Source organism: Electrona antarctica, assembly GCF_951216825.1.
Source record: "Electrona antarctica genome assembly, chromosome: 16".
Lineage (NCBI taxonomy): Eukaryota > Metazoa > Chordata > Actinopteri > Myctophiformes > Myctophidae > Electrona > Electrona antarctica.
Window position 1 is genome coordinate 8,700,359 of NC_136797.1, and position 27,654 is coordinate 8,728,012.

Below are 27,654 nucleotides of genomic sequence, written 5' to 3' on the forward strand. Positions count from 1 at the left end.
AGGGCAAAGGTCAAAAGGTCAAAGGTCAAATCGCTAGAAAGGTCAAAAATCTAAACGGCAAAGGTCAAAACGCTAGAAAGGTCAAAGGTCAAAAGGTCAAAGGTCAAAAGGTCAAAGGTCAAAAGGTCAAAGGTCAAATCGCTAGAAAGGTCAAAAATCAAAACGTCAAAGGTCAAAACGCTAGAAAGGTCAAAGGTCAAAAGGTCAAAGGTCAAAAGGTCAAATCGCTAGAAAGGTCAAAATGCCACGATGCGCTTTTTTCATCGCTAGAAAGGTCAAAGGTCAAAACACTAGTAAGGTCAAAGGTCAAAACCCCTGAAATGCATAGAAAACTGCTTTTTTTGGCACAGCCAATAAAAAAATTGGGGGTTCAAAAAACCCCACAGTACCCCTGAAATGCATAGAAAACTGCTTTTTTTTGGCACAGCCAATAAAAAAATTGGGGGTTCAAAAAACCCCACAGTACCCCTGAAATGCATAGAAAACTGCTTTTTTTTGGCACAGCCAATACAAAAATTGGGGGTTCAAAAAACCCCACAGTACCCCTGAAATGCATAGAAAACTGCTTTTTTTTGGCACAGCCAATAAAAAAATTGGGGGTTCAAAAAACCCCACAGTACCCCTGAAATGCATAGAAAACTGCTTTTTTTTTTGGCACAGCCAATAAAAAAATTGGGGGTTCAAAAAACCCCACAGTACCCCTGAAATGCATAGAAAACTGCTTTTTTTTGGCACAGCCAATAAAAAAATTGGGGGTTCAAAAAACCCCACAGTACCCCTGAAATGCATATAAAACTGCTTTTTTTTGGCACAGCCAATAAAAAAATTGGGGGTTCAAAAAACCCCACAGTACCCCTGAAATGCATAGAAAACTGCTTTATTTTGGCACAGCCAATACAAAAATTGGGGGTTCAAAAAACCCCACAGTACCCCTGAAATGCATAGAAAACTGCTTTTTTTTGGCACAGCCAATACAAAAATTGGGGGTTCAAAAAACCCCACAGTACCCCTGAAATGCATAGAAAACTGCTTTTTTGCCAAAACGCTAGAAAGGTCAAAGGGCAAAAGGGCAAAGGTCAAAAGGTCAAAGGTCAAATCGCTAGAAAGGTCAAAAATCAAAACGGCAAAGGTCAAAACGCTAGAAAGGTCAAAGGTCAAAAGGTCAAAGGTCAAAAGGTCAAAGGTCAAAAGGTCAAAGGTCAAATCGCTAGAAAGGTCAAAAATCAAAACGTCAAAGGTCAAAACGCTAGAAAGGTCAAAGGTCAAAAGGTCAAAGGTCAAAAGGTCAAATCGCTAGAAAGGTCAAAATGCCACGATGCGCTTTTTTCATCGCTAGAAAGGTCAAAGGTCAAAACACTAGTAAGGTCAAAGGTCAAAACCCCTGAAATGCATAGAAAACTGCTTTTTTTGGCACAGCCAATAAAAAAATTGGGGGTTCAAAAAACCCCACAGTACCCCTGAAATGCATAGAAAACTGCTTTTTTTTGGCATAGCCAATAAAAAAATTGGGGGTTCAAAAAACCCCACAGTACCCCTGAAATGCATAGAAAACAGCTTTTTTTTGGCACAGCCAATAAAAAAATTGGGGGTTCAAAAAACCCCACAGTACCCCTGAAATGCATAGAAAACTGCTTTTTTTTTGCCAAAACGCTAGAAAGGTCAAAGGTCAAAAGGGCAAAGGTCAAAAGGTCAAAGGTCAAAAGGTCAAAGGTCAAATCGCTAGAAAGGTCAAAAAACAAAACGTCAAAGGTCAAAACGCTAGAAAGGTCAAAGGTCAAAAGGTCAAAGGTCAAATCGCTAGAAAGGTCAAAATGCCACGATGCGCTTTTTTCATCGCTAGAAAGGTCAAAGGTCAAAACACTAGAAAGGTCAAAGGTCAAAACCCCTGAAATGCATAGAAAACTGCTTTTTTGGCACAGCCAATAAAAAAATTGGGGGTTCAAAAAACCCCACAGTACCCCTGAAATGCATAGAAAACTGCTTTTTTTTGGCACAGCCAATAAAAGAATTGGGGGTTCAAAAAACCCCACAGTACCCCTGAAATGCATAGAAAACTGCATTTTTTTTGGCACAGCCAATAAAAAAATTGGGGGTTCAAAAAACCCCACAGTACCCCTGAAATGCATAGAAAACTGCTTTTTTTTGGCACAGCCAATAAAAAAATTGGGGGTTCAAAAAACCCCACAGTACCCCTGAAATGCATAGAAAACTGCTTTTTTTTGGCACAGCCAATACAAAAATTGGGGGTTCAAAAAACCCCACAGTACCCCTGAAATGCATAGAAAACTGCTTTTTTTTGGCACAGCCAATAAAAAAATTGGGGGTTCAAAAAACCCCACAGTACCCCTGAAATGCATAGAAAACTGCTTTTTTTTGGCACAGCCAATAAAAAAATTGGGGGTTCAAAAAACCCCACAGTACCCCTGAAATGCATAGAAAACTGCTTTTTTTTGGCACAGCCAATCAAAAAATTGGGGGTTCAAAAAAACCCACAGTACCCCTGAAATGCATAGAAAACTGCTTTTTTTTGGCACAGCCAATAAAAAAATTGGGGGTTCAAAAAACCCCACAGTACCCCTGAAATGCATAGAAAACTGCTTTTTTTTGGCACAGCCAATAAAAAAATTGGGGGTTCAAAAAACCCCACAGTACCCCTGAAATGCATAGAAAACTGCTCTTTTTTTTGCCAAAACGCTAGAAAGGTCAAAGGTCAAAAGGTCAAAGGTCAAAAGATCAAAGGTCAAAAGGTCAAAGGTCAAATCGCTAGAAAGGTAAAAAATCAAAACGCCAAAGGTCAAAACGCTAGAAAGGTCAAAGGTCAAAAGGTCAAATCGCTAGAAAGGTCAAAATGCCACGATGCGCTTTTTTCATCGCTAGAAAGGTCAAAGGTCAAAACCCCTGAAATGCATAGAAAACTGCTTTTTTTGGCACAGCCAATAAAAAAATTGGGGGTTCAAAAAACCCCACAGTACCCCTAAAATGCATAGAAAACTGCTTTTTTTTGGCACAGCCAATAAAAAAATTGGGGGTTCAAAAAACCCCACAGTACCCCTGAAATGCATAGAAAACTGCTTTTTTTTGGCACAGCCAATACAAAAATTGGGGGTTCAAAAAACCCCACAGTACCCCTGAAATGCATAGAAAACTGCTTTTTTTTGGCACAGCCAATAAAAAAATTGGGGGTTCAAAAAACCCCACAGTACCCCTGAAATGCATATAAAACTGCTTTTTTTTGGCACAGCCAATAAAGAAATTGGGGGTTCAAAAAACCCCACAGTACCCCTGAAATGCATAGAAAACTGCTTTTTTTTGCCAAAACGCTAGAAAGGTCAAAGGGCAAAAGGGCAAAGGTCAAAAGGTCAAAGGTCAAATCGCTAGAAAGGTCAAAAATCTAAACGGCAAAGGTCAAAACGCTAGAAAGGTCAAAGGTCAAAAGGTCAAAGGTCAAAAGGTCAAAAGGTCAAAGGTCAAAAGGTCAAAGGTCAAATCGCTAGAAAGGTCAAAAATCAAAACGTCAAAGGTCAAAACGCTAGAAAGGTCAAAGGTCAAAAGGTCAAAGGTCAAAAGGTCAAATCGCTAGAAAGGTCAAAATGCCACGATGCGCTTTTTTCATCGCTAGAAAGGTCAAAGGTCAAAACACTAGTAAGGTCAAAGGTCAAAACCCCTGAAATGCATAGAAAACTGCTTTTTTTGGCACAGCCAATAAAAAAATTGGGGGTTCAAAAAACCCCACAGTACCCCTGAAATGCATAGAAAACTGCTTTTTTTTGGCACAGCCAATAAAAAAATTGGGGGTTCAAAAAACCCCACAGTACCCCTGAAATGCATAGAAAACTGCTTTTTTTTGGCACAGCCAATACAAAAATTGGGGGTTCAAAAAACCCCACAGTACCCCTGAAATGCATAGAAAACTGCTTTTTTTTGGCACAGCCAATAAAAAAATTGGGGGTTCAAAAAACCCCACAGTACCCCTGAAATGCATAGAAAACTGCTTTTTTTTGGCACAGCCAATAAAAAAATTGGGGGTTCAAAAAACCCCACAGTACCCCTGAAATGCATAGAAAACTGCTTTTTTTTGGCACAGCCAATACAAAAATTGGGGGTTCAAAAAACCCCACAGTACCCCTGAAATGCATAGAAAACTGCTTTTTTTTGGCACAGCCAATAAAAAAATTGGGGGTTCAAAAAACCCCACAGTACCCCTGAAATGCATAGAAAACTGCTTTTTTTTTGGCACAGCCAATAAAAAAATTGGGGGTTCAAAAAACCCCACAGTACCCCTGAAATGCATAGAAAACTGCTTTTTTTTGGCACAGCCAATAAAAAAATTGGGGGTTCAAAAAACCCCACAGTACCCCTGAAATGCATATAAAACTGCTTTTTTTTGGCACAGCCAATAAAAAAATTGGGGGTTCAAAAAACCCCACAGTACCCCTGAAATGCATAGAAAACTGCTTTATTTTGGCACAGCCAATACAAAAATTGGGGGTTCAAAAAACCCCACAGTACCCCTGAAATGCATAGAAAACTGCTTTTTTTTGGCACAGCCAATACAAAAATTGGGGGTTCAAAAAACCCCACAGTACCCCTGAAATGCATAGAAAACTGCTTTTTTTGGCACAGCCAATAAAAAAATTGGGGGTTCAAAAAACCCCACAGTACCCCTGAAATGCATAGAAAACTGCTCTTTTTTTTCTCCAAAACGCTAGAAAGGTCAAAGGTCAAAAGGTCAAAGGTCAAAAGATCAAAGGTCAAAAGGTCAAAGGTCAAATCGCTAGAAAGGTAAAAAATCAAAACGCCAAAGGTCAAAACGCTAGAAAGGTCAAAGGTCAAAAGGTCAAATCGCTAGAAAGGTCAAAATGCCACGATGCGCTTTTTTCATCGCTAGAAAGGTCAAAGGTCAAAACACTAGTAAGGTCAAAGGTCAAAACCCCTGAAATGCATAGAAAACTGCTTTTTTTGGCACAGCCAATAAAAAAATTGGGGGTTCAAAAAACCCCACAGTACCCCTGAAATGCATAGAAAACTGCTTTTTTTTGGCACAGCCAATAAAAAAATTGGGGGTTCAAAAAACCCCACAGTACCCCTGAAATGCATAGAAAACTGCTTTTTTTTGGCACAGCCAATACAAAAATTGGGGGTTCAAAAAACCCCACAGTACCCCTGAAATGCATAGAAAACTGCTTTTTTTTGGCACAGCCAATAAAAAAATTGGGGGTTCAAAAAACCCCACAGTACCCCTGAAATGCATAGAAAACTGCTTTTTTTTGGCACAGCCAATAAAAAAATTGGGGGTTCAAAAAACCCCACAGTACCCCTGAAATGCATAGAAAACTGCTTTTTTTTGGCACAGCCAATACAAAAATTGGGGGTTCAAAAAACCCCACAGTACCCCTGAAATGCATAGAAAACTGCTTTTTTTTGGCACAGCCAATAAAAAAATTGGGGGTTCAAAAAACCCCACAGTACCCCTGAAATGCATAGAAAACTGCTTTTTTTTTGGCACAGCCAATAAAAAAATTGGGGGTTCAAAAAACCCCACAGTACCCCTGAAATGCATAGAAAACTGCTTTTTTTTGGCATAGCCAATAAAAAAATTGGGGGTTCAAAAAACCCCACAGTACCCCTGAAATGCATATAAAACTGCTTTTTTTTGGCACAGCCAATAAAAAAATTGGGGGTTCAAAAAACCCCACAGTACCCCTGAAATGCATAGAAAACTGCTTTATTTTGGCACAGCCAATACAAAAATTGGGGGTTCAAAAAACCCCACAGTACCCCTGAAATGCATAGAAAACTGCTTTTTTTTGGCACAGCCAATACAAAAATTGGGGGTTCAAAAAACCCCACAGTACCCCTGAAATGCATAGAAAACTGCTTTTTTTGGCACAGCCAATAAAAAAATTGGGGGTTCAAAAAACCCCACAGTACCCCTGAAATGCATAGAAAACTGCTCTTTTTTTTTCCAAAACGCTAGAAAGGTCAAAGGTCAAAAGGTCAAAGGTCAAAAGATCAAAGGTCAAAAGGTCAAAGGTCAAATCGCTAGAAAGGTAAAAAATCAAAACGCCAAAGGTCAAAACGCTAGAAAGGTCAAAGGTCAAAAGGTCAAATCGCTAGAAAGGTCAAAATGCCACGATGCGCTTTTTTCATCGCTAGAAAGGTCAAAGGTCAAAACACTAGAAAGGTCAAAGGTCAAAACCCCTGAAATGCATAGAAAACTGCTTTTTTTGGCACAGCCAATAAAAAAATTGGGGGTTCAAAAAACCCCACAGTACCCCTAAAATGCATAGAAAACTGCTTTTTTTTGGCACAGCCAATACAAAAATTGGGGGTTCAAAAAACCCCACAGTACCCCTGAAATGCATAGAAAACTGCTTTTTTTTTGGCACAGCCAATACAAAAATTGGGGGTTCAAAAAACCCCACAGTACCCCTGAAATGCATAGAAAACTGCTTTTTTTTGGCACAGCCAATAAAAAAATTGGGGGTTCAAAAAACCCCACAGTACCCCTGAAATGCATATAAAACTGCTTTTTTTTGGCACAGCCAATAAAGAAATTGGGGGTTCAAAAAACCCCACAGTACCCCTGAAATGCATAGAAAACTGCTTTTTTGCCAAAACGCTAGAAAGGTCAAAGGGCAAAAGGGCAAAGGTCAAAAGGTCAAAGGTCAAATCGCTAGAAAGGTCAAAAATCAAAACGGCAAAGGTCAAAACGCTAGAAAGGTCAAAGGTCAAAAGGTCAAAGGTCAAAAGGTCAAAGGTCAAAAGGTCAAAGGTCAAATCGCTAGAAAGGTCAAAAATCAAAACGTCAAAGGTCAAAACGCTAGAAAGGTCAAAGGTCAAAAGGTCAAAGGTCAAAAGGTCAAATCGCTAGAAAGGTCAAAATGCCACGATGCGCTTTTTTCATCGCTAGAAAGGTCAAAGGTCAAAACACTAGTAAGGTCAAAGGTCAAAACCCCTGAAATGCATAGAAAACTGCTTTTTTTGGCACAGCCAATAAAAAAATTGGGGGTTCAAAAAACCCCACAGTACCCCTGAAATGCATAGAAAACTGCTTTTTTTTGGCATAGCCAATAAAAAAATTGGGGGTTCAAAAAACCCCACAGTACCCCTGAAATGCATAGAAAACAGCTTTTTTTTGGCACAGCCAATAAAAAAATTGGGGGTTCAAAAAACCCCACAGTACCCCTGAAATGCATAGAAAACTGCTTTTTTTTTGCCAAAACGCTAGAAAGGTCAAAGGTCAAAAGGGCAAAGGTCAAAAGGTCAAAGGTCAAAAGGTCAAAGGTCAAATCGCTAGAAAGGTCAAAAAACAAAACGTCAAAGGTCAAAACGCTAGAAAGGTCAAAGGTCAAAAGGTCAAAGGTCAAATCGCTAGAAAGGTCAAAATGCCACGATGCGCTTTTTTCATCGCTAGAAAGGTCAAAGGTCAAAACACTAGAAAGGTCAAAGGTCAAAACCCCTGAAATGCATAGAAAACTGCTTTTTTGGCACAGCCAATAAAAAAATTGGGGGTTCAAAAAACCCCACAGTACCCCTGAAATGCATAGAAAACTGCTTTTTTTTGGCACAGCCAATAAAAGAATTGGGGGTTCAAAAAACCCCACAGTACCCCTGAAATGCATAGAAAACTGCATTTTTTTTGGCACAGCCAATAAAAAAATTGGGGGTTCAAAAAACCCCACAGTACCCCTGAAATGCATAGAAAACTGCTTTTTTTTGGCACAGCCAATAAAAAAATTGGGGGTTCAAAAAACCCCACAGTACCCCTGAAATGCATAGAAAACTGCTTTTTTTTGGCACAGCCAATACAAAAATTGGGGGTTCAAAAAACCCCACAGTACCCCTGAAATGCATAGAAAACTGCTTTTTTTTGGCACAGCCAATAAAAAAATTGGGGGTTCAAAAAACCCCACAGTACCCCTGAAATGCATAGAAAACTGCTTTTTTTTGGCACAGCCAATAAAAAAATTGGGGGTTCAAAAAACCCCACAGTACCCCTGAAATGCATAGAAAACTGCTTTTTTTTGGCACAGCCAATCAAAAAATTGGGGGTTCAAAAAAACCCACAGTACCCCTGAAATGCATAGAAAACTGCTTTTTTTTGGCACAGCCAATAAAAAAATTGGGGGTTCAAAAAACCCCACAGTACCCCTGAAATGCATAGAAAACTGCTTTTTTTTGGCACAGCCAATAAAAAAATTGGGGGTTCAAAAAACCCCACAGTACCCCTGAAATGCATAGAAAACTGCTCTTTTTTTTGCCAAAACGCTAGAAAGGTCAAAGGTCAAAAGGTCAAAGGTCAAAAGATCAAAGGTCAAAAGGTCAAAGGTCAAATCGCTAGAAAGGTAAAAAATCAAAACGCCAAAGGTCAAAACGCTAGAAAGGTCAAAGGTCAAAAGGTCAAATCGCTAGAAAGGTCAAAATGCCACGATGCGCTTTTTTCATCGCTAGAAAGGTCAAAGGTCAAAACACTAGAAAGGTCAAAGGTCAAAACCCCTGAAATGCATAGAAAACTGCTTTTTTTGGCACAGCCAATAAAAAAATTGGGGGTTCAAAAAACCCCACAGTACCCCTAAAATGCATAGAAAACTGCTTTTTTTTGGCACAGCCAATAAAAAAATTGGGGGTTAAAAAAACCCCACAGTACCCCTGAAATGCATAGAAAACTGCTTTTTTTTGGCACAGCCAATACAAAAATTGGGGGTTCAAAAAACCCCACAGTACCCCTGAAATGCATAGAAAACTGCTTTTTTTTGGCACAGCCAATAAAAAAATTGGGGGTTCAAAAAACCCCACAGTACCCCTGAAATGCATATAAAACTGCTTTTTTTTGGCACAGCCAATAAAGAAATTGGGGGTTCAAAAAACCCCACAGTACCCCTGAAATGCATAGAAAACTGCTTTTTTTTGCCAAAACGCTAGAAAGGTCAAAGGGCAAAAGGGCAAAGGTCAAAAGGTCAAAGGTCAAATCGCTAGAAAGGTCAAAAATCTAAACGGCAAAGGTCAAAACGCTAGAAAGGTCAAAGGTCAAAAGGTCAAAGGTCAAAAGGTCAAAAGGTCAAAGGTCAAAAGGTCAAAGGTCAAATCGCTAGAAAGGTCAAAAATCAAAACGTCAAAGGTCAAAACGCTAGAAAGGTCAAAGGTCAAAAGGTCAAAGGTCAAAAGGTCAAATCGCTAGAAAGGTCAAAATGCCACGATGCGCTTTTTTCATCGCTAGAAAGGTCAAAGGTCAAAACACTAGTAAGGTCAAAGGTCAAAACCCCTGAAATGCATAGAAAACTGCTTTTTTTGGCACAGCCAATAAAAAAATTGGGGGTTCAAAAAACCCCACAGTACCCCTGAAATGCATAGAAAACTGCTTTTTTTTGGCACAGCCAATAAAAAAATTGGGGGTTCAAAAAACCCCACAGTACCCCTGAAATGCATAGAAAACTGCTTTTTTTTGGCACAGCCAATACAAAAATTGGGGGTTCAAAAAACCCCACAGTACCCCTGAAATGCATAGAAAACTGCTTTTTTTTGGCACAGCCAATAAAAAAATTGGGGGTTCAAAAAACCCCACAGTACCCCTGAAATGCATAGAAAACTGCTTTTTTTTGGCACAGCCAATAAAAAAATTGGGGGTTCAAAAAACCCCACAGTACCCCTGAAATGCATAGAAAACTGCTTTTTTTTGGCACAGCCAATACAAAAATTGGGGGTTCAAAAAACCCCACAGTACCCCTGAAATGCATAGAAAACTGCTTTTTTTTGGCACAGCCAATAAAAAAATTGGGGGTTCAAAAAACCCCACAGTACCCCTGAAATGCATAGAAAACTGCTTTTTTTTTGGCACAGCCAATAAAAAAATTGGGGGTTCAAAAAACCCCACAGTACCCCTGAAATGCATAGAAAACTGCTTTTTTTTGGCACAGCCAATAAAAAAATTGGGGGTTCAAAAAACCCCACAGTACCCCTGAAATGCATATAAAACTGCTTTTTTTTGGCACAGCCAATAAAAAAATTGGGGGTTCAAAAAACCCCACAGTACCCCTGAAATGCATAGAAAACTGCTTTATTTTGGCACAGCCAATACAAAAATTGGGGGTTCAAAAAACCCCACAGTACCCCTGAAATGCATAGAAAACTGCTTTTTTTTGGCACAGCCAATACAAAAATTGGGGGTTCAAAAAACCCCACAGTACCCCTGAAATGCATAGAAAACTGCTTTTTTTGGCACAGCCAATAAAAAAATTGGGGGTTCAAAAAACCCCACAGTACCCCTGAAATGCATAGAAAACTGCTCTTTTTTTTCCCAAAACGCTAGAAAGGTCAAAGGTCAAAAGGTCAAAGGTCAAAAGATCAAAGGTCAAAAGGTCAAAGGTCAAATCGCTAGAAAGGTAAAAAATCAAAACGCCAAAGGTCAAAACGCTAGAAAGGTCAAAGGTCAAAAGGTCAAATCGCTAGAAAGGTCAAAATGCCACGATGCGCTTTTTTCATCGCTAGAAAGGTCAAAGGTCAAAACACTAGAAAGGTCAAAGGTCAAAACCCCTGAAATGCATAGAAAACTGCTTTTTTTGGCACAGCCAATAAAAAAATTGGGGGTTCAAAAAACCCCACAGTACCCCTAAAATGCATAGAAAACTGCTTTTTTTTGGCACAGCCAATAAAAAAATTGGGGGTTCAAAAAACCCCACAGTACCCCTGAAATGCATAGAAAACTGCTTTTTTTTGGCACAGCCAATACAAAAATTGGGGGTTCAAAAAACCCCACAGTACCCCTGAAATGCATAGAAAACTGCTTTTTTTTGGCACAGCCAATAAAAAAATTGGGGGTTCAAAAAACCCCACAGTACCCCTGAAATGCATATAAAACTGCTTTTTTTTGGCACAGCCAATAAAGAAATTGGGGGTTCAAAAAACCCCACAGTACCCCTGAAATGCATAGAAAACTGCTTTTTTTTGCCAAAACGCTAGAAAGGTCAAAGGGCAAAAGGGCAAAGGTCAAAAGGTCAAAGGTCAAATCGCTAGAAAGGTCAAAAATCAAAACGGCAAAGGTCAAAACGCTAGAAAGGTCAAAGGTCAAAAGGTCAAAGGTCAAAAGGTCAAAGGTCAAAAGGTCAAAGGTCAAATCGCTAGAAAGGTCAAAAATCAAAACGTCAAAGGTCAAAACGCTAGAAAGGTCAAAGGTCAAAAGGTCAAAGGTCAAAAGGTCAAATCGCTAGAAAGGTCAAAATGCCACGATGCGCTTTTTTCATCGCTAGAAAGGTCAAAGGTCAAAACACTAGTAAGGTCAAAGGTCAAAACCCCTGAAATGCATAGAAAACTGCTTTTTTTGGCACAGCCAATAAAAAAATTGGGGGTTCAAAAAACCCCACAGTACCCCTGAAATGCATAGAAAACTGCTTTTTTTTGGCATAGCCAATAAAAAAATTGGGGGTTCAAAAAACCCCACAGTACCCCTGAAATGCATAGAAAACAGCTTTTTTTTGGCACAGCCAATAAAAAAATTGGGGGTTCAAAAAACCCCACAGTACCCCTGAAATGCATAGAAAACTGCTTTTTTTTTGCCAAAACGCTAGAAAGGTCAAAGGTCAAAAGGGCAAAGGTCAAAAGGTCAAAGGTCAAAAGGTCAAAGGTCAAATCGCTAGAAAGGTCAAAAAACAAAACGTCAAAGGTCAAAACGCTAGAAAGGTCAAAGGTCAAAAGGTCAAAGGTCAAATCGCTAGAAAGGTCAAAATGCCACGATGCGCTTTTTTCATCGCTAGAAAGGTCAAAGGTCAAAACACTAGAAAGGTCAAAGGTCAAAACCCCTGAAATGCATAGAAAACTGCTTTTTTGGCACAGCCAATAAAAAAATTGGGGGTTCAAAAAACCCCACAGTACCCCTGAAATGCATAGAAAACTGCTTTTTTTTGGCACAGCCAATAAAAGAATTGGGGGTTCAAAAAACCCCACAGTACCCCTGAAATGCATAGAAAACTGCATTTTTTTTGGCACAGCCAATAAAAAAATTGGGGGTTCAAAAAACCCCACAGTACCCCTGAAATGCATAGAAAACTGCTTTTTTTTGGCACAGCCAATAAAAAAATTGGGGGTTCAAAAAACCCCACAGTACCCCTGAAATGCATAGAAAACTGCTTTTTTTTGGCACAGCCAATACAAAAATTGGGGGTTCAAAAAACCCCACAGTACCCCTGAAATGCATAGAAAACTGCTTTTTTTTGGCACAGCCAATAAAAAAATTGGGGGTTCAAAAAACCCCACAGTACCCCTGAAATGCATAGAAAACTGCTTTTTTTTGGCACAGCCAATAAAAAAATTGGGGGTTCAAAAAACCCCACAGTACCCCTGAAATGCATAGAAAACTGCTTTTTTTTGGCACAGCCAATCAAAAAATTGGGGGTTCAAAAAAACCCACAGTACCCCTGAAATGCATAGAAAACTGCTTTTTTTTGGCACAGCCAATAAAAAAATTGGGGGTTAAAAAAAACCCCAATGTACCCCTGAAATGCATAGAAAACTGCTTTTTTTTGGCACAGCCAATAAAAAAATTGGGGGTTCAAAAAACCCCACAGTACCCCTGAAATGCATAGAAAACTGCTTTTTTTTGGCACAGCCAATACAAAAATTGGGGGTTCAAAAAACCCCACAGTACCCCTGAAATGCATAGAAAACTGCTTTTTTTTGGCACAGCCAATAAAAAAATTGGGGGTTCAAAAAACCCCACAGTACCCCTGAAATGCATAGAAAACTGCTTTTTTTTTGGCACAGCCAATACAAAAATTGGGGGTTCAAAAAACCCCACAGTACCCCTGAAATGCATAGAAAACTGCTTTTTTTTGGCACAGCCAATAAAAAAATTGGGGGTTCAAAAAACCCCACAGTACCCCTGAAATGCATATAAAACTGCTTTTTTTTGGCACAGCCAATAAAAAAATTGGGGGTTCAAAAAACCCCACAGTACCCCTGAAATGCATAGAAAACTGCTTTATTTTGGCACAGCCAATAAAAAAATTGGGGGTTCAAAAAACCCCACAGTACCCCTGAAATGCATAGAAAACTGCTTTTTTTTGGCACAGCCAATACAAAAATTGGGGGTTCAAAAAACCCCACAGTACCCCTGAAATGCATAGAAAACTGCTTTTTTTTGGCACAGCCAATAAAAAAATTGGGGGTTCAAAAAACCCCACAGTACCCCTGAAATGCATAGAAAACTGCTTTTTTTTGGCACAGCCAATAAAAAAATTGGGGGTTCAAAAAACCCCACAGTACCCCTGAAATGCATAGAAAACTGCTCTTTTTTTTGCCAAAACGCTAGAAAGGTCAAAGGTCAAAAGGGCAAAGGTCAAAAGGTCAAAGGTCAAAAGGTCAAAGGTCAAATCGCTAGAAAGGTCAAAAAACAAAACGTCAAAGGTCAAAACGCTAGAAAGGTCAAAGGTCAAAAGGTCAAAGGTCAAATCGCTAGAAAGGTCAAAATGCCACGATGCGCTTTTTTCATCGCTAGAAAGGTCAAAGGTCAAAACACTAGAAAGGTCAAAGGTCAAAACCCCTGAAATGCATAGAAAACTGCTTTTTTTTGGCACAGCCAATAAAAAAATTGGGGGTTCAAAAAACCCCACAGTACCCCTGAAATGCATAGAAAACTGCTTTTTTTTTGGCACAGCCAATACAAAAATTGGGGGTTCAAAAAACCCCACAGTACCCCTGAAATGCATAGAAAACTGCTTTTTTTTGGCACAGCCAATAAAAAAATTGGGGGTTCAAAAAACCCCACAGTACCCCTGAAATGCATATAAAACTGCTTTTTTTTGGCACAGCCAATAAAAAAATTGGGGGTTCAAAAAACCCCACAGTACCCCTGAAATGCATAGAAAACTGCTTTATTTTGGCACAGCCAATAAAAAAATTGGGGGTTCAAAAAACCCCACAGTACCCCTGAAATGCATAGAAAACTGCTTTTTTTTGGCACAGCCAATACAAAAATTGGGGGTTCAAAAAACCCCACAGTACCCCTGAAATGCATAGAAAACTGCTTTTTTTTGGCACAGCCAATAAAAAAATTGGGGGTTCAAAAAACCCCACAGTACCCCTGAAATGCATAGAAAACTGCTTTTTTTTGGCACAGCCAATACAAAAATTGGGGGTTCAAAAAACCCCACAGTACCCCTGAAATGCATAGAAAACTGCTCTTTTTTTTGCCAAAACGCTAGAAAGGTCAAAGGTCAAAAGGTCAAAGGTCAAAAGGTCAAAGGTCAAAAGGTCAAAGGTCAAATCGCTAGAAAGGTCAAAAAACAAAACGTCAAAGGTCAAAACGCTAGAAAGGTCAAAGGTCAAAAGGTCAAAGGTCAAATCGCTAGAAAGGTCAAAATGCCACGATGCGCTTTTTTCATCGCTAGAAAGGTCAAAGGTCAAAACACTAGAAAGGTCAAAGGTCAAAACCCCTGAAATGCATAGAAAACTGCTTTTTTTGGCACAGCCAATAAAAAAATTGGGGGTTCAAAAAACCCCACAGTACCCCTAAAATGCATAGAAAACTGCTTTTTTTTGGCACAGCCAATAAAAAAATTGGGGGTTCAAAAAACCCCAAAGTACCCCTGAAATGCATAAAAAACTGCTTTTTTTTGGCACAGCCAATAAAAAAATTGGGGGTTCAAAAAACCCCACAGTACCCCTGAAATGCATAGAAAACTGCTTTTTTTTGGCACAGCCAATACAAAAATTGGGGGTTCAAAAAACCCCACAGTACCCCTGAAATGCATAGAAAACTGCTTTTTTTTTTGCACAGCCAATAAAAAAATTGGGGGTTCAAAAAACCCCACAGTACCCCTGAAATGCATAGAAAACTGCTTTTTTTTGGCACAGCCAATAAAAAAATTGGGGGTTCAAAAAACCCCACAGTACCCCTGAAATGCATAGAAAACTGCTTTTTTTTGGCACAGCCAATAAAAAAATTGGGGGTTCAAAAAACCCCACAGTACCCCTGAAATGCATATAAAACTGCTTTTTTTTGGCACAGCCAATAAAAAAATTGGGGGTTCAAAAAACCCCACAGTACCCCTGAAATGCATAGAAAACTGTTTTTTTTTGGCACAGCCAATAAAAAAATTGGGGGTTCAAAAAACCCCACAGTACCCCTGAAATGCATATAAAACTGCTTTTTTTTGGCACAGCCAATACAAAAATTGGGGGTTCAAAAAACCCCACAGTACCCCTGAAATGCATAGAAAACTGCTTTTTTTTGGCACAGCCAATAAAAAAATTGGGGGTTCAAAAAACCCCACAGTACCCCTGAAATGCATAGAAAACTGCTTTTTTTTGGCACAGCCAATACAAAAATTGGGGGTTCAAAAAACCCCACAGTACCCCTGAAATGCATAGAAAACTGCTTTTTTTTGGCACAGCCAATACAAAAATTGGGGGTTCAAAAAACCCCACAGTACCCCTGAAATGCATAGAAAACTGTTTTTTTTTGGCACAGCCAATAAAAAAATTGGGGGTTCAAAAAACCCCACAGTACCCCTGAAATGCATATAAAACTGCTTTTTTTTGGCACAGCCAATAAAAAAATTGGGGGTTCAAAAAACCCCACAGTACCCCTGAAATGCATAGAAAACTGCTTTTTTTTGGCACAGCCAATAAAAAAATTGGGGGTTCAAAAAACCCCACAGTACCCCTGAAATGCATAGAAAACTGCTTTTTTTTGGCACAGCCAATTAAAAAATTGGGGGTTCAAAAAACCCCACAGTACCCCTGAAATGCATAGAAAACTGCTTTTTTTTTGCACAGCCAATAAAAAAATTGGGGGTTCAAAAAACCCCACAGTACCCCTGAAATGCATAGAAAACTGCTTTTTTTTGGCACAGCCAATACAAAAATTGGGGGTTCAAAAAACCCCACAGTACCCCTGAAATGCATAGAAAACTGCTTTTTTTTGGCACAGCCAATACAAAAATTGGGGGTTAAAAAAACCCCACAGTACCCCTGAAATGCATAGAAAACTGCTTTTTTTTGGCACAGCCAATAAAAAAATTGGGGGTTCAAAAAACCCCACAGTACCCCTGAAATGCATAGAAAACTGCTTTTTTTTGGCACAGCCAATAAAAAAATTGGGGGTTCAAAAAACCCCACAGTACCCCTGAAATGCATAGAAAACTGCTTTTTTTTGGCACAGCCAATAAAAAAATTGGGGGTTAAAAAAACCCCACAGTACCCCTGAAATGCATAGAAAACTGCTTTTTTTTGGCACAGCCAATAAAAAAATTGGGGGTTCAAAAAACCCCACAGTACCCCTGAAAAGCATAGAAAACTGCTTTTTTTTGGCACAGCCAATACAAAAATTGGGGGTTAAAAAAAACCCACAGTACCCCTGAAATGCATAGAAAACTGCTTTTTTTTGGCACAGCCAATACAAAAATTGGGGGTTCAAAAAACCCCACAGTACCCCTGAAATGCATATAAAACTGCTTTTTTTTGGCACAGCCAATAAAAAAATTGGGGGTTCAAAAAACCCCACAGTACCCCTGAAATGCATAGAAAACTGCTTTTTTTTTTTGCCAAAACGCTAGAAAGGTCAAAGGTCAAAAGGGCAAAGGTCAAAAGGTCAAAGGTCAAATCGCTAGAAAGGTCAAAAAACAAAACGTCAAAGGTCAAAACGCTAGAAAGGTCAAAGGTCAAAAGGTCAAAGGTCAAATCGCTAGAAAGGTCAAAATGCCACGATGCGCTTTTTTCATCGCTAGAAAGGTCAAAGGTCAAAACACTAGAAAGGTCAAAGGTCAAAACCCCTGAAATGCATAGAAAACTGCTTTTTTTTGGCACAGCCAATACAAAAATTGGGGGTTCAAAAAACCCCACAGTACCCCTGAAATGCATAGAAAACTGCTTTTTTTTTTGCACAGCCAATAAAAAAATTGGGGGTTCAAAAAACCCCACAGTACCCCTGAAATGCATAGAAAACTGCTTTTTTTTGGCACAGCCAATAAAAAAATTGGGGGTTCAAAAAACCCCACAGTACCCCTGAAATGCATAGAAAACTGCTTTTTTTTGGCACAGCCAATAAAAAAATTGGGGGTTCAAAAAACCCCACAGTACCCCTGAAATGCATATAAAACTGCTTTTTTTTGGCACAGCCAATAAAAAAATTGGGGGTTCAAAAAACCCCACAGTACCCCTGAAATGCATAGAAAACTGTTTTTTTTTGGCACAGCCAATAAAAAAATTGGGGGTTCAAAAAACCCCACAGTACCCCTGAAATGCATATAAAACTGCTTTTTTTTGGCACAGCCAATACAAAAATTGGGGGTTCAAAAAACCCCACAGTACCCCTGAAATGCATAGAAAACTGCTTTTTTTTGGCACAGCCAATAAAAAAATTGGGGGTTCAAAAAACCCCACAGTACCCCTGAAATGCATAGAAAACTGCTTTTTTTTGGCACAGCCAATACAAAAATTGGGGGTTCAAAAAACCCCACAGTACCCCTGAAATGCATAGAAAACTGCTTTTTTTTGGCACAGCCAATAAAAAAATTGGGGGTTCAAAAAACCCCACAGTACCCCTGAAATGCATAGAAAACTGTTTTTTTTTGGCACAGCCAATAAAAAAATTGGGGGTTCAAAAAACCCCACAGTACCCCTGAAATGCATATAAAACTGCTTTTTTTTGGCACAGCCAATAAAAAAATTGGGGGTTCAAAAAACCCCACAGTACCCCTGAAATGCATATAAAACTGCTTTTTTTTGGCACAGCCAATACAAAAATTGGGGGTTCAAAAAACCCCACAGTACCCCTGAAATGCATAGAAAACTGCTTTTTTTTGGCACAGCCAATAAAAAAATTGGGGGTTCAAAAAACCCCACAGTACCCCTGAAATGCATAGAAAACTGCTTTTTTTTGGCACAGCCAATACAAAAATTGGGGGTTCAAAAAACCCCACAGTACCCCTGAAATGCATAGAAAACTGCTTTTTTTTGGCACAGCCAATAAAAAAATTGGGGGTTCAAAAAACCCCACAGTACCCCTGAAATGCATAGAAAACTGTTTTTTTTTGGCACAGCCAATAAAAAAATTGGGGGTTCAAAAAACCCCACAGTACCCCTGAAATGCATATAAAACTGCTTTTTTTTGGCACAGCCAATAAAAAAATTGGGGGTTCAAAAAACCCCACAGTACCCCTGAAATGCATAGAAAACTGCTTTTTTTTGGCACAGCCAATAAAAAAATTGGGGGTTCAAAAAACCCCACAGTACCCCTGAAATGCATAGAAAACTGCTTTTTTTTGGCACAGCCAATTAAAAAATTGGGGGTTCAAAAAACCCCACAGTACCCCTGAAATGCATAGAAAACTGCTTTTTTTTTGCACAGCCAATAAAAAAATTGGGGGTTCAAAAAACCCCACAGTACCCCTGAAATGCATAGAAAACTGCTTTTTTTTGGCACAGCCAATACAAAAATTGGGGGTTCAAAAAACCCCACAGTACCCCTGAAATGCATAGAAAACTGCTTTTTTTTGGCACAGCCAATACAAAAATTGGGGGTTAAAAAAACCCCACAGTACCCCTGAAATGCATAGAAAACTGCTTTTTTTTGGCACAGCCAATAAAAAAATTGGGGGTTCAAAAAACCCCACAGTACCCCTGAAATGCATAGAAAACTGCTTTTTTTTGGCACAGCCAATAAAAAAATTGGGGGTTCAAAAAACCCCACAGTACCCCTGAAATGCATAGAAAACTGCTTTTTTTTGGCACAGCCAATAAAAAAATTGGGGGTTAAAAAAACCCCACAGTACCCCTGAAATGCATAGAAAACTGCTTTTTTTTGGCACAGCCAATAAAAAAATTGGGGGTTCAAAAAACCCCACAGTACCCCTGAAAAGCATAGAAAACTGCTTTTTTTTGGCACAGCCAATACAAAAATTGGGGGTTAAAAAAAACCCACAGTACCCCTGAAATGCATAGAAAACTGCTTTTTTTTGGCACAGCCAATACAAAAATTGGGGGTTCAAAAAACCCCACAGTACCCCTGAAATGCATATAAAACTGCTTTTTTTTGGCACAGCCAATAAAAAAATTGGGGGTTCAAAAAACCCCACAGTACCCCTGAAATGCATAGAAAACTGCTTTTTTTTTTGCCAAAACGCTAGAAAGGTCAAAGGTCAAAAGGGCAAAGGTCAAAAGGTCAAAGGTCAAATCGCTAGAAAGGTCAAAAAACAAAACGTCAAAGGTCAAAACGCTAGAAAGGTCAAAGGTCAAAAGGTCAAAGGTCAAATCGCTAGAAAGGTCAAAATGCCACGATGCGCTTTTTTCATCGCTAGAAAGGTCAAAGGTCAAAACACTAGAAAGGTCAAAGGTCAAAACCCCTGAAATGCATAGAAAACTGCTTTTTTTTTGGCACAGCCAATACAAAAATTGGGGGTTCAAAAAACCCCACAGTACCCCTGAAATGCATAGAAAACTGCTTTTTTTTGGCACAGCCAATACAAAAATTGGGGGTTCAAAAAACCCCACAGTACCCCTGAAATGCATAGAAAACTGCTTTTTTTTGGCACAGCCAATAAAAAAATTGGGGGTTCAAAAAACCCCACAGTACCCCTGAAATGCATAGAAAACTGCTTTTTTTTGGCACAGCCAATAAAAAAATTGGGGGTTCAAAAAACCCCACAGTACCCCTGAAATGCATAGAAAACTGCTTTTTTTTGGCACAGCCAATACAAAAATTGGGGGTTCAAAAAACCCCACAGTACCCCTGAAATGCATAGAAAACTGCTTTTTTTTGGCACAGCCAATAAAAAAATTGGGGGTTCAAAAAACCCCACAGTACCCCTGAAATGCATAGAAAACTGCTTTTTTTTTGGCACAGCCAATAAAAAAATTGGGGGTTCAAAAAACCCCACAGTACCCCTGAAATGCATAGAAAACTGCTTTTTTTTGGCACAGCCAATAAAAAAATTGGGGGTTCAAAAAACCCCACAGTACCCCTGAAATGCATATAAAACTGCTTTTTTTTGGCACAGCCAATAAAAAAATTGGGGGTTCAAAAAACCCCACAGTACCCCTGAAATGCATAGAAAACTGCTTTATTTTGGCACAGCCAATACAAAAATTGGGGGTTCAAAAAACCCCACAGTACCCCTGAAATGCATAGAAAACTGCTTTTTTTTGGCACAGCCAATACAAAAATTGGGGGTTCAAAAAACCCCACAGTACCCCTGAAATGCATAGAAAACTGCTTTTTTTGGCACAGCCAATAAAAAAATTGGGGGTTCAAAAAACCCCACAGTACCCCTGAAATGCATAGAAAACTGCTCTTTTTTTTTCCAAAACGCTAGAAAGGTCAAAGGTCAAAAGGTCAAAGGTCAAAAGATCAAAGGTCAAAAGGTCAAAGGTCAAATCGCTAGAAAGGTAAAAAATCAAAACGCCAAAGGTCAAAACGCTAGAAAGGTCAAAGGTCAAAAGGTCAAATCGCTAGAAAGGTCAAAATGCCACGATGCGCTTTTTTCATCGCTAGAAAGGTCAAAGGTCAAAACACTAGAAAGGTCAAAGGTCAAAACCCCTGAAATGCATAGAAAACTGCTTTTTTTGGCACAGCCAATAAAAAAATTGGGGGTTCAAAAAACCCCACAGTACCCCTAAAATGCATAGAAAACTGCTTTTTTTTGGCACAGCCAATAAAAAAATTGGGGGTTCAAAAAACCCCACAGTACCCCTGAAATGCATAGAAAACTGCTTTTTTTTGGCACAGCCAATACAAAAATTGGGGGTTCAAAAAACCCCACAGTACCCCTGAAATGCATAGAAAACTGCTTTTTTTTGGCACAGCCAATAAAAAAATTGGGGGTTCAAAAAACCCCACAGTACCCCTGAAATGCATATAAAACTGCTTTTTTTTGGCACAGCCAATAAAGAAATTGGGGGTTCAAAAAACCCCACAGTACCCCTGAAATGCATAGAAAACTGCTTTTTTTTGCCAAAACGCTAGAAAGGTCAAAGGGCAAAAGGGCAAAGGTCAAAAGGTCAAAGGTCAAATCGCTAGAAAGGTCAAAAATCAAAACGGCAAAGGTCAAAACGCTAGAAAGGTCAAAGGTCAAAAGGTCAAAGGTCAAAAGGTCAAAGGTCAAAAGGTCAAAGGTCAAATCGCTAGAAAGGTCAAAAATCAAAACGTCAAAGGTCAAAACGCTAGAAAGGTCAAAGGTCAAAAGGTCAAAGGTCAAAAGGTCAAATCGCTAGAAAGGTCAAAATGCCACGATGCGCTTTTTTCATCGCTAGAAAGGTCAAAGGTCAAAACACTAGTAAGGTCAAAGGTCAAAACCCCTGAAATGCATAGAAAACTGCTTTTTTTGGCACAGCCAATAAAAAAATTGGGGGTTCAAAAAACCCCACAGTACCCCTGAAATGCATAGAAAACTGCTTTTTTTTGGCATAGCCAATAAAAAAATTGGGGGTTCAAAAAACCCCACAGTACCCCTGAAATGCATAGAAAACAGCTTTTTTTTGGCACAGCCAATAAAAAAATTGGGGGTTCAAAAAACCCCACAGTACCCCTGAAATGCATAGAAAACTGCTTTTTTTTTGCCAAAACGCTAGAAAGGTCAAAGGTCAAAAGGGCAAAGGTCAAAAGGTCAAAGGTCAAAAGGTCAAAGGTCAAATCGCTAGAAAGGTCAAAAAACAAAACGTCAAAGGTCAAAACGCTAGAAAGGTCAAAGGTCAAAAGGTCAAAGGTCAAATCGCTAGAAAGGTCAAAATGCCACGATGCGCTTTTTTCATCGCTAGAAAGGTCAAAGGTCAAAACACTAGAAAGGTCAAAGGTCAAAACCCCTGAAATGCATAGAAAACTGCTTTTTTGGCACAGCCAATAAAAAAATTGGGGGTTCAAAAAACCCCACAGTACCCCTGAAATGCATAGAAAACTGCTTTTTTTTGGCACAGCCAATAAAAGAATTGGGGGTTCAAAAAACCCCACAGTACCCCTGAAATGCATAGAAAACTGCATTTTTTTTGGCACAGCCAATAAAAAAATTGGGGGTTCAAAAAACCCCACAGTACCCCTGAAATGCATAGAAAACTGCTTTTTTTTGGCACAGCCAATAAAAAAATTGGGGGTTCAAAAAACCCCACAGTACCCCTGAAATGCATAGAAAACTGCTTTTTTTTGGCACAGCCAATACAAAAATTGGGGGTTCAAAAAACCCCACAGTACCCCTGAAATGCATAGAAAACTGCTTTTTTTTGGCACAGCCAATAAAAAAATTGGGGGTTCAAAAAACCCCACAGTACCCCTGAAATGCATAGAAAACTGCTTTTTTTTGGCACAGCCAATAAAAAAATTGGGGGTTCAAAAAACCCCACAGTACCCCTGAAATGCATAGAAAACTGCTTTTTTTTGGCACAGCCAATCAAAAAATTGGGGGTTCAAAAAAACCCACAGTACCCCTGAAATGCATAGAAAACTGCTTTTTTTTGGCACAGCCAATAAAAAAATTGGGGGTTAAAAAAAACCCCAATGTACCCCTGAAATGCATAGAAAACTGCTTTTTTTTGGCACAGCCAATAAAAAAATTGGGGGTTCAAAAAACCCCACAGTACCCCTGAAATGCATAGAAAACTGCTTTTTTTTGGCACAGCCAATACAAAAATTGGGGGTTCAAAAAACCCCACAGTACCCCTGAAATGCATAGAAAACTGCTTTTTTTTGGCACAGCCAATAAAAAAATTGGGGGTTCAAAAAACCCCACAGTACCCCTGAAATGCATAGAAAACTGCTTTTTTTTTGGCACAGCCAATACAAAAATTGGGGGTTCAAAAAACCCCACAGTACCCCTGAAATGCATAGAAAACTGCTTTTTTTTGGCACAGCCAATAAAAAAATTGGGGGTTCAAAAAACCCCACAGTACCCCTGAAATGCATATAAAACTGCTTTTTTTTGGCACAGCCAATAAAAAAATTGGGGGTTCAAAAAACCCCACAGTACCCCTGAAATGCATAGAAAACTGCTTTATTTTGGCACAGCCAATAAAAAAATTGGGGGTTCAAAAAACCCCACAGTACCCCTGAAATGCATAGAAAACTGCTTTTTTTTGGCACAGCCAATACAAAAATTGGGGGTTCAAAAAACCCCACAGTACCCCTGAAATGCATAGAAAACTGCTTTTTTTTGGCACAGCCAATAAAAAAATTGGGGGTTCAAAAAACCCCACAGTACCCCTGAAATGCATAGAAAACTGCTTTTTTTTGGCACAGCCAATAAAAAAATTGGGGGTTCAAAAAACCCCACAGTACCCCTGAAATGCATAGAAAACTGCTCTTTTTTTTGCCAAAACGCTAGAAAGGTCAAAGGTCAAAAGGGCAAAGGTCAAAAGGTCAAAGGTCAAAAGGTCAAAGGTCAAATCGCTAGAAAGGTCAAAAAACAAAACGTCAAAGGTCAAAACGCTAGAAAGGTCAAAGGTCAAAAGGTCAAAGGTCAAATCGCTAGAAAGGTCAAAATGCCACGATGCGCTTTTTTCATCGCTAGAAAGGTCAAAGGTCAAAACACTAGAAAGGTCAAAGGTCAAAACCCCTGAAATGCATAGAAAACTGCTTTTTTTTGGCACAGCCAATAAAAAAATTGGGGGTTCAAAAAACCCCACAGTACCCCTGAAATGCATAGAAAACTGCTTTTTTTTTGGCACAGCCAATACAAAAATTGGGGGTTCAAAAAACCCCACAGTACCCCTGAAATGCATAGAAAACTGCTTTTTTTTGGCACAGCCAATAAAAAAATTGGGGGTTCAAAAAACCCCACAGTACCCCTGAAATGCATATAAAACTGCTTTTTTTTGGCACAGCCAATAAAAAAATTGGGGGTTCAAAAAACCCCACAGTACCCCTGAAATGCATAGAAAACTGCTTTATTTTGGCACAGCCAATAAAAAAATTGGGGGTTCAAAAAACCCCACAGTACCCCTGAAATGCATAGAAAACTGCTTTTTTTTGGCACAGCCAATACAAAAATTGGGGGTTCAAAAAACCCCACAGTACCCCTGAAATGCATAGAAAACTGCTTTTTTTTGGCACAGCCAATAAAAAAATTGGGGGTTCAAAAAACCCCACAGTACCCCTGAAATGCATAGAAAACTGCTTTTTTTTGGCACAGCCAATACAAAAATTGGGGGTTCAAAAAACCCCACAGTACCCCTGAAATGCATAGAAAACTGCTCTTTTTTTTGCCAAAACGCTAGAAAGGTCAAAGGTCAAAAGGTCAAAGGTCAAAAGGTCAAAGGTCAAAAGGTCAAAGGTCAAATCGCTAGAAAGGTCAAAAAACAAAACGTCAAAGGTCAAAACGCTAGAAAGGTCAAAGGTCAAAAGGTCAAAGGTCAAATCGCTAGAAAGGTCAAAATGCCACGATGCGCTTTTTTCATCGCTAGAAAGGTCAAAGGTCAAAACACTAGAAAGGTCAAAGGTCAAAACCCCTGAAATGCATAGAAAACTGCTTTTTTTGGCACAGCCAATAAAAAAATTGGGGGTTCAAAAAACCCCACAGTACCCCTAAAATGCATAGAAAACTGCTTTTTTTTGGCACAGCCAATAAAAAAATTGGGGGTTCAAAAAACCCCAAAGTACCCCTGAAATGCATAAAAAACTGCTTTTTTTTGGCACAGCCAATAAAAAAATTGGGGGTTCAAAAAACCCCACAGTACCCCTGAAATGCATAGAAAACTGCTTTTTTTTGGCACAGCCAATACAAAAATTGGGGGTTCAAAAAACCCCACAGTACCCCTGAAATGCATAGAAAACTGCTTTTTTTTTTGCACAGCCAATAAAAAAATTGGGGGTTCAAAAAACCCCACAGTACCCCTGAAATGCATAGAAAACTGCTTTTTTTTGGCACAGCCAATAAAAAAATTGGGGGTTCAAAAAACCCCACAGTACCCCTGAAATGCATAGAAAACTGCTTTTTTTTGGCACAGCCAATAAAAAAATTGGGGGTTCAAAAAACCCCACAGTACCCCTGAAATGCATATAAAACTGCTTTTTTTTGGCACAGCCAATAAAAAAATTGGGGGTTCAAAAAACCCCACAGTACCCCTGAAATGCATAGAAAACTGTTTTTTTTTGGCACAGCCAATAAAAAAATTGGGGGTTCAAAAAACCCCACAGTACCCCTGAAATGCATATAAAACTGCTTTTTTTTGGCACAGCCAATACAAAAATTGGGGGTTCAAAAAACCCCACAGTACCCCTGAAATGCATAGAAAACTGCTTTTTTTTGGCACAGCCAATAAAAAAATTGGGGGTTCAAAAAACCCCACAGTACCCCTGAAATGCATAGAAAACTGCTTTTTTTTGGCACAGCCAATACAAAAATTGGGGGTTCAAAAAACCCCACAGTACCCCTGAAATGCATAGAAAACTGCTTTTTTTTGGCACAGCCAATAAAAAAATTGGGGGTTCAAAAAACCCCACAGTACCCCTGAAATGCATAGAAAACTGTTTTTTTTTGGCACAGCCAATAAAAAAATTGGGGGTTCAAAAAACCCCACAGTACCCCTGAAATGCATATAAAACTGCTTTTTTTTGGCACAGCCAATAAAAAAATTGGGGGTTCAAAAAACCCCACAGTACCCCTGAAATGCATAGAAAACTGCTTTTTTTTGGCACAGCCAATAAAAAAATTGGGGGTTCAAAAAACCCCACAGTACCCCTGAAATGCATAGAAAACTGCTTTTTTTTGGCACAGCCAATTAAAAAATTGGGGGTTCAAAAAACCCCACAGTACCCCTGAAATGCATAGAAAACTGCTTTTTTTTTGCACAGCCAATAAAAAAATTGGGGGTTCAAAAAACCCCACAGTACCCCTGAAATGCATAGAAAACTGCTTTTTTTTGGCACAGCCAATACAAAAATTGGGGGTTCAAAAAACCCCACAGTACCCCTGAAATGCATAGAAAACTGCTTTTTTTTGGCACAGCCAATACAAAAATTGGGGGTTAAAAAAACCCCACAGTACCCCTGAAATGCATAGAAAACTGCTTTTTTTTGGCACAGCCAATAAAAAAATTGGGGGTTCAAAAAACCCCACAGTACCCCTGAAATGCATAGAAAACTGCTTTTTTTTGGCACAGCCAATAAAAAAATTGGGGGTTCAAAAAACCCCACAGTACCCCTGAAATGCATAGAAAACTGCTTTTTTTTGGCACAGCCAATAAAAAAATTGGGGGTTAAAAAAACCCCACAGTACCCCTGAAATGCATAGAAAACTGCTTTTTTTTGGCACAGCCAATAAAAAAATTGGGGGTTCAAAAAACCCCACAGTACCCCTGAAAAGCATAGAAAACTGCTTTTTTTTGGCACAGCCAATACAAAAATTGGGGGTTAAAAAAAACCCACAGTACCCCTGAAATGCATAGAAAACTGCTTTTTTTTGGCACAGCCAATACAAAAATTGGGGGTTCAAAAAACCCCACAGTACCCCTGAAATGCATATAAAACTGCTTTTTTTTGGCACAGCCAATAAAAAAATTGGGGGTTCAAAAAACCCCACAGTACCCCTGAAATGCATAGAAAACTGCTTTTTTTTTTTGCCAAAACGCTAGAAAGGTCAAAGGTCAAAAGGGCAAAGGTCAAAAGGTCAAAGGTCAAATCGCTAGAAAGGTCAAAAAACAAAACGTCAAAGGTCAAAACGCTAGAAAGGTCAAAGGTCAAAAGGTCAAAGGTCAAATCGCTAGAAAGGTCAAAATGCCACGATGCGCTTTTTTCATCGCTAGAAAGGTCAAAGGTCAAAACACTAGAAAGGTCAAAGGTCAAAACCCCTGAAATGCATAGAAAACTGCTTTTTTTTGGCACAGCCAATACAAAAATTGGGGGTTCAAAAAACCCCACAGTACCCCTGAAATGCATAGAAAACTGCTTTTTTTTTTGCACAGCCAATAAAAAAATTGGGGGTTCAAAAAACCCCACAGTACCCCTGAAATGCATAGAAAACTGCTTTTTTTTGGCACAGCCAATAAAAAAATTGGGGGTTCAAAAAACCCCACAGTACCCCTGAAATGCATAGAAAACTGCTTTTTTTTGGCACAGCCAATAAAAAAATTGGGGGTTCAAAAAACCCCACAGTACCCCTGAAATGCATATAAAACTGCTTTTTTTTGGCACAGCCAATAAAAAAATTGGGGGTTCAAAAAACCCCACAGTACCCCTGAAATGCATAGAAAACTGTTTTTTTTTGGCACAGCCAATAAAAAAATTGGGGGTTCAAAAAACCCCACAGTACCCCTGAAATGCATATAAAACTGCTTTTTTTTGGCACAGCCAATACAAAAATTGGGGGTTCAAAAAACCCCACAGTACCCCTGAAATGCATAGAAAACTGCTTTTTTTTGGCACAGCCAATAAAAAAATTGGGGGTTCAAAAAACCCCACAGTACCCCTGAAATGCATAGAAAACTGCTTTTTTTTGGCACATCCAATACAAAAATTGGGGGTTCAAAAAACCCCACAGTACCCCTGAAATGCATAGAAAACTGCTTTTTTTTGGCACAGCCAATAAAAAAATTGGGGGTTCAAAAAACCCCACAGTACCCCTGAAATGCATAGAAAACTGCTTTTTTTTGGCACAGCCAATAAAAAAATTGGGGGTTCAAAAAACCCCACAGTACCCCTGAAATGCATAGAAAACTGCTTTTTTTTGGCACAGCCAATTA